Here is an 8,173-nt window from a genome sequence, read left to right on the forward strand (position 1 = left end):
CAAAACTTCTAGAGTCATTTCAAAGCCACACATGGCCAGGAATATGACAATGGAAGGAAGCTTGTCTAAAACATTGTTTCCATATATTTTGAGGTTTGGTTATCTCTTGCAGGCCAGAGTCTGTTTCCTCATCTGTAGTCAGAACAGTAGGAAATGAACCGAACATGCTCTTATGATCTTTTCTGCTCTGAATTTTGATGATTTTGACATATGATCCACTGACTTTCGGGGATCCCTATCTTCTCAGATTCTAAAATGGGAATAATGGCACACAGATATTTATGACATTCCTATAGATGTGTATTTATGAGATGGCTGTATTGTATTAACTAATCTTTAAATTTTTTTTTTCTCAGTAGAATGGTTTCTCTGATTTAGTTTTACTTCTGAGTTAGTTTTTAGTCTGCAAGCAAACATTCACAGTTTTGTAAGAGTAAGAGACTTGTATGTGGGGAGCATGCACAGTGCATTCATGAGTTGCGAGCCAGGCCTTAAAGCGTGTGCGGCAGGGTTCCATCTGGTCACGTATGGAGAGGGAGCTGTCCTTCCCCTCTTGTGCTCTTGCAGGCCCAGACCTGTAGGGGCAGGAAGATAATTATCACCTCCTAGGATGCTTGGAATCTCCTCTCATCTTGGAAGGACTATCCTTGTGCTGGTCCTCAGAAAGAAAGAGACCCACACAGAGAATTATTTCCTTAGCTCTGAGCCTCTCTGTGTATACATGTGCCTGTCACACTTGAACTTTGATCATGAGACTCATGCAGAATTCAATGTAGAGAGGAAGTGCTGGCTGAGGATGTGCCAAAGCCCCCCTACTTGGTGATGATAATGAATGTGGGCAGCCACTCTGTGCTGAGTCACTGTGGGAGTCCAGTGGGCTTTGGCCAAGGCTGCTGCATGGAGCTGCCTCCCACCATTGCCTCCCACAGTTAGCAAGATCAGACTGTCCAGAGGGCAGCGGATGTCAGACATGAAAACACTCCTCTCTGCTGGGGCTGCCTCTCGTCCCACCAGGCAATCTGCTGAGAGGAGGTGGGCGGGGAAGGCCTAACCCATGCAGTCTGAACCCTGGGAGAGTGTGAGGGAGGTTACCTGACAAGATGGGAAATGTGCCATACTTTTCAGGACCAATTTAAGTCCCTTTCTCAGCTTGCTTGGAACCTCACACTTGTAGGGGCTGGTCCTGTGCTGTGCACTGTGCCTAGTGATCCACATTCTCTGTGTCATTTAGTCTTGACAGCATCATGTGAGGCAGGACTTTTTTTTTTTCTAAAAAAGAAGGGGCTCTTGAATTTTAAAACACAGTTGGTACCTGGAAGCAAGATGTTTTACAGCAAAGTTTTCTTTGCTGTATAACAAACCATCTCAAAACTTAGTGACATAAAAACCACCATCATTTTATTATGCTCACAGATTCTGTGGGTTAGGAGTCTGGGGAGGGCACAGTGAGGATGGCTTGTCTCTGTGCCAACAAGAACTCCCATGACTGTAGGTGACTTGAGTGGGGGCTGATCCCTGAAGTGGGATGTTTGGAAAGCTGGGTTCAGCTTGGACTGTTGCCCAGAGCACCTACATGTGGCCTCTATATGCAAACGTGGGCTTATCCCCACATGGTGGGACCGTCAGGGACCAAGCATCCTGAGGACCAAGGCAGGAGTTGCAAGGCCTCTCCTGACCTAGCAAACCACCAAGTTAGGAGTATCACCTTCCTTCTAACTCTATTGGTTAAGACAGTCACAAGTTGGTCCCATTTCAAACATAGGGGACACACAGACCCCATCTTTCAGTAGGATGAGTGTCAAAGAATTTATGGCAGTGTTTTAAAACGGCCACTCAGGAATTGAATCCAGGTTCCCTGACCCTACAGCTATTGCTCTTCCCATTAGACACTATTGCCTGGATGTAGGAGGCAGTATGCTCTGGGGCAGAGGTCCGCAGGGAAATGGAGAATATGTATTTGACATGGCTGTATCACTCAGTCCCTGAGACTCTTTAAAAAAAAAAAAAAACAACTCAGCATATAGTTGCATGGCTTGGGAGGCAGCTGCTGGAGTGGCAGCAGCCTGGGCAGCTTTGGATGACCTGTACACAGGTCTAGGTCTTCCCCTGCACCAAGGGGATAACCACAGCATCCCCTTGCTTACTGTAAGGATGCAGTGCCCAGAGGAGGTGAAAGCCTGAAGGACGTTCCAGACTACTCTGCAGACAGGAGGGAGGCCTCTGTCTCTATGAGGAAGCCCTGTGCCCACTGTTCTCAGACACACTCGGGGCCAGTATTCCAAATCCTGCTCATATCCCAGAAGCCTAACCAGGTCCCCCAGATGACATGCTGTTCCATCCACACTATATTGATTCTATTACACATTGTTCATCTGCCAATTCATCACATCCTGGAAAGAATAATAAACTTGGAATCACAATGTCCTCCTAAAGTCTTGGTGCCATGAAATAATGGGTCCGTAACCATGGGCATATCACATAGCCTTCTACAGCCTCCATTTTCCACAAAACAGTGATCAGTGTATCTGTTTCTCAGAAAAGTTATGAAGACTGAGTTTGTATGAGAAAGTGTTTTCCTGTCTGATAAGCGTAATATATACTAGATGTTTTTATTATTGCCATTTCCGATAATACTTAGCCAGCAGAGTGTTTCACTCACAGCAAGCGCTTAATAAATATGTACACTTTAGTCTTGATTTACTCCAGACCCCAGATGAAGTTCACGGTAGAAGGAGATTGGAACTTTTATCTCCTGTCCCACCTGGGGACATATGTCACAGAAGTCCTTTTATATGAATTGGCTGTGCTGTGCTTTTTCTTACCCTGCCAAGCTGGAAGAGGGATGGCAGGCTTTTGGAACTGACATAACCACAGCATTGATTAAGAAAAAATAACTGACTGTCAATTTAATTAAATAGCTAGGGATATGCAGCCCCAGTCTCAGGCTATTTGCTTCACGGCAAAACTAGCGTGGGAAGGGTGATCTGGGCCTGTGATCTGGTGGCTCCTCTTCCAGGAGATTTTGGAAGTTGAATAAATTTTCACGACTACTCACTTCATCCATCAGAGACTCAATTAAATTAATCTGTGAAATACATGGAAATAGTTCTTTCCACACCAAGCCTCTGCAAAAAGGTTGACTAGAGCAAACTCGCAAGAGACAAATCTTGGTGCAAGTCACATTTCTGAAAATTTTCAATCCACTCTATTTTTATTGTAATCAATGGACCTGTGTTTTAAACAGCAGGCATTTATTAGTTCCCCACTGTGTGCTCAGTGCTGCGTTAGAAGCTATGTGGACTACAGAGTAGGAGAAGCTGTCCTTGCATTTATGACTTTTTTTGGTGTCTGTTCTGAGAAAATCTTTTAGTGTACAATACTGAATATTCATAAAAGGATTTTGTGCCAGACCAGACAGAGAGCCTGAGAGAAGCATCAGGGCTGGGCCAGGCCACTGGAGAAACAACACAGGCATCCGTGTTTGAGGTATATTTAGTTCTATTTCCTTCTAAATGGCTGTGCAATATGGGCAAGTTGTTTAACCAATATCAATTTGATTCTTATCTTTTGTACTAGTCAGTTCTCATGCTGTTAAAAAAGACATACGTGAGACTGGGTAATTTATGAAGAAAAAGAGGTTTAATGAACTCACAGGTCCACAATGCCTGGGGAAACCTCACAGTCATGTCAGAAGGCAAAGGAGGAGAAAGTCATGTCTTACATGGTGGCAGGCAAGAGAGTAGGTGCAGGGGAACTCCCCTTTATAAAACCATCAGATGTAACGAGACTTATTCACTATCATGAGAACAGCATGGGAAAAACCCGCCCCCGTGATTAAATTACATCCCACTGGGTCCCTTCTACAACACGTGGGGATTATTATAATTCAAGGTGAGATTTGGGTGGGGACACAAAGCTAAACCATATCACCTTTATAACAGGCCTCATACAGGACACTGTTGATAGAATCCAATGAGATCTAGAGAGTAAGGCTTCAAACTCACCCAACTCAGTAAATACTTGTTAGTCTTGTGTATGGAAGGTCAGCGGGGATGGCGTTGGATGGGTTCTTTTTTTTTTTCTGAGACAGAGTCTTGCTCTGTCGCCCAGGCTGGAGTGCAGTGGTGTGATCTCCGCTCACTGCAAGCTCCACCTCCCTGGGTTCACACCATTCTCCTGCCTCAGCCTCCTGAGTAGCTGGGACTACAGGCGCCCACCACCATGCCTGGCTAATTTTTTGTATTTTTAGTAGAGATGGGGTTTCACTGTGTTAGCCAGGATGGTCTCGATCTCCTGATCTTGTGATCTGCCCGCCTCAGCTTCCCAAAGTGCTGGGATTACAGGCGTGAGCCACCGTGCCCGGCCTTGGATGGGTTTTTGATGAACTATGTCTGCCTCAAGAACCACTCCCAAAACTTAGTGGTTTAAACAACAACCGTGACTCTTGGGTTGACTGGGGTTCAGCAGGCCAGTGCCTTTTCACTTTGAAGATGGTGCTGGATACTTGTGCTGCTCCATGTGGCATCTGGACCTCTGGGGCTTCTCCACATTGGCCTCTTTCTCTATGCTAGACTTTTCACATGGTCAGCCTGGGGCTCCAAGAGAAAGAATTAGAAGTGGTCAGGCTTTCTCAGTGCCTGGGCTTGCAAGTCTCAGGATGGTGCTTCTCCACATTTTTACTGGTCAAAGCAGTTACAGGCCTAGTGAGAAATAAAGCTCAGATTCTACCTCCTGAAAGGAAGGCAGAGATGACTGGGGATAGTCTTGGGCCCCTTGAAACCCCAGCTGCAGAGCCCTTCCCCAACAGCCTCTTGGTGTTTGGGAGACATGCAGGTCCCATTTTCTGTTATGATCATCCACATGCATTTTGAATAGAGGGAGGAAAACCCGTTGCTGTCAGGTAGGTGGGTGGGTCAGCCACTTCTTTGATGTGTAGTCCTTCTCAGATCCAGTTCTTTGATGTCTAGGACTTCAAGTTTGACTTTGCCAGGTCAGGGAAGTTAGGGTTTTTTTTTTTTTTTCTCCTAAGGTTCTCAAGGAGTTATTTACATGAACAAATCTCACAGGGGAGTGATGTGTAACTTAGATTATTATGTGTTTATTTACAATGGCACAGTTACTTTTTCTTCAACAAAACATCTGGGAGGCTGAATTCTTTTTTTTTTCTTATTTATTTATTTATTTATTTTTATTATACTTTCAGTTTTAGGGTACATGTGCACATTGTGCAGGTTAGTTACATATGTATACATGTGCCATGCTGGTGTGCTGCACCCACTAACTCGTCATCTAGCATTAGGTGTATCTCCCAATGCTATCGCTCCCCCTTCCCCCCACCCCACCACAGTCCCCAGAGTGTGATATTCCCCTTCCTGTGTCCATGTGATCTCATTGTTCAATTCCCACCTATGAGTGAGAATATGCGGTGTTTGGTTTTTTGTTCTTGCGATAGTTTACTGTGAATGATGATTTCCAGTTTCATCCATGTCCCTACAAAGGACATGAACTCATCATTTTTTACGGCTGCATAGTGTTCCATGGTGTATATGTGCCACATTTTCTTAATCCAGTCTATCATTGTTGGACATTTGGGTTGGTTCCAAGTCTTTGCTATTGTGAATAATGCCGCAATAAACATATGTGTGCATGTGTCTTTATAGCAGCATGATTTATAATCCTTTGGGTATATACCCAGTAATGGGATGGCTGGGTCAAATGGTATTTCCAGTTCTAGATCCCTGAGGAATCGCCACACTGACTTCCACAATGGTTGAACTAGTTTACAGTCCCACCAACAGTGTAAAAGTGTTCCTATTTCTCCACATCCTCTCCAGCACCTGTTGTTTCCTGACTTTTTAATTAATGATTGCCATTCTAACTGGTGTGAGATGGTATCTCATTGTGGTTTTGATTTGCATTTCTCTGATGGCCAGTGATGGTGAGCATTTTTTCATGTGTTTTTTGGCTGCATAAATGTCTTCTTTTGAGAGGTGTCTGTTCATGTCCTTCGCCCACTTTTTGATGGGGTTGTTTGTTTTTTTCTTGTAAATTTGTTTGAGTTCATTGTAGATTCTGGATATTAGCCCTTTGTCAGATGAGTAGGTTGCGAACATTTTCTCCCATTTTGTAGGTTGCCTGTTCACCCTGATGGTAGTTTCTTTTGCTGTGCAGAAGCTCTTTAGTTTAATTAGATCCCATTTGTCAATTTTGGCTTTTGTTGCCATTGCTTTTGGTGTTTTGGACATGAAGTCCTTGCCCATGCCTATGTCCTGAATGGTAATGCCTAGGTTTTCTTCTAGGGTTTTTATGGTTTTAGGTCTAACATTTAAGTCTTTAATCCATCTTGAATTGATTTTTGTATAAGGTATAAGGAAGGGATCCAGTTTCAGCTTTCTACATATGGCTAGCCAGTTTTCCCAGCACCATTTATTAAATAGGGAATCCTTTCCCCATTGCTTGTTTTTCTCAGGTTTGTCAAAGATCAGATAGTTGTAGATATGCGGCGTTATTTCTGAGGGCTCTGTTCTGTTCCATTGATCTATATCTCTGTTTTGGTACCAGTACCATGCTGTTTTGGTTACTGTAGCCTTGTAGTATAGCTTGAAGTCAGGTAGTGTGATGCCTCCAGCTTTGTTCTTTTGGCTTAGGATTGCCTTGGCAATGTGGGCTCTTTTTTGGTTCCATATGAACTTTAAAGTAGTTTTTTCCAATTCTGTGAAGAAAGTCATTGGTAGCTTTATGGGGATGGCATTGAATCTGTAAATTACCTTGGGCAGTATGGCCATTTTCACGATATTGATTCTTCCTACCCATGAGCATGGGATGTTCTACCATTTGTTTGTATCCTCTTTTATTTCCTTGAGCAGTGGTTTGTAGTTCTCCTTGAAGAGGTCCTTCACATCCCTTGTAAGTTGGATTCCTAGGTATTTTATTCTCTTTGAAGCAATTGTGAATGGGAGTTCACTCATGATTTGGCTCTCTGTTTGTCTGTTATTGGTGTATAAGAATGCTTGTGATTTTTGTACATTGATTTTGTATCCTGAGACTTTGCTGAAGTTGCTTATCAGCTTAAGGAGATTTTGGGCTGAGACAATGGGGTTTTCTAGATATACAATCATGTTGTCTGCAAACAGGGACAATTTGACTTCCTCTTTTCCTAATTGAATACCCTTTATTTCCTTCTCCTGCCTAACTGCCCTGGCCAGAACTTCCAACACTATGTTGAATAGGCGTGGTGAGAGAGGGCATCCCTGTCTTGTGTCAGTTTTCAAAGGGAATGCTTCCAGGTTTTGCCCATTTAGTATGATATTGGCTGTGGGTTTGTCATAGATAGCTCTTATTATTTTGAAATATGTTCCATCAATACCTAATTTATTGAGAGTTTTTAGAATGAAGGGTTGTTGAATTTTGTCAAAGGCTTTTTTTGCATCTATTGAGATAATCATGTGGTTTTTGTCTTTGGCTCTGTTTATATGCTCAATTACATTTATTGATTTGCGTATGTTGAACCAGCCTTGCATCCCAGGGATGAAGCCCACTTGATCATGGTGGATAAGCTTTTTGATGTGCTGCTGGATTCGTTTTGCCAGTATTTTATTGAGGATTTTTGCATCAATGTTCATCAAGGATATTGGTCTAAAATTCTCTTTTTTGGTTGTGTCTCTGCCCGGCTTTGGTATCAGAATGATGCTGGCCTCATAAAATGAGTTAGGGAGGATTCCCTCTTTTTCTATTGATTGGAATAGTTTCAGAAGGAATGGTACCAGTTCCTCCTTGTACCTCTGATAGAATTCGGCTGTGAATCCGTGTTGTCCTGGACTCTTTTTGGTTGGTAAACTATTGATTATTGCCACAATTTCAGCTCCTGTTATTGGTCTATTCAGAGATTCAACTTCTTCCTGGTTTAGTCTTGGGAGAGTGTATGTGTCGAGGAATTTATCCATTTCTTCTAGATTTTCTAGTTTATTTGCATAGAGGTGTTTGTAGTATTCTCTGATGGTAGTTTGTATTTCTGTGAGATCGGTGGTGATATCCCCTTTATCATTTTTTATTGCGTCTATTTGATTCTTCTCTTTTTTTTCTTTATTAGTCTTGCTAGCGGTCTATCAATTTTGTTGATCCTTTCAAAAAACCAGCTCCTGGATTCATTAATTTTTTGAAGGGTTTTTTGTGT

This window comes from Pan paniscus, chromosome 8 (genome assembly GCF_029289425.2).
Source record: "Pan paniscus chromosome 8, NHGRI_mPanPan1-v2.0_pri, whole genome shotgun sequence".
NCBI classification, from domain to species: Eukaryota; Metazoa; Chordata; class Mammalia; order Primates; family Hominidae; genus Pan; species Pan paniscus.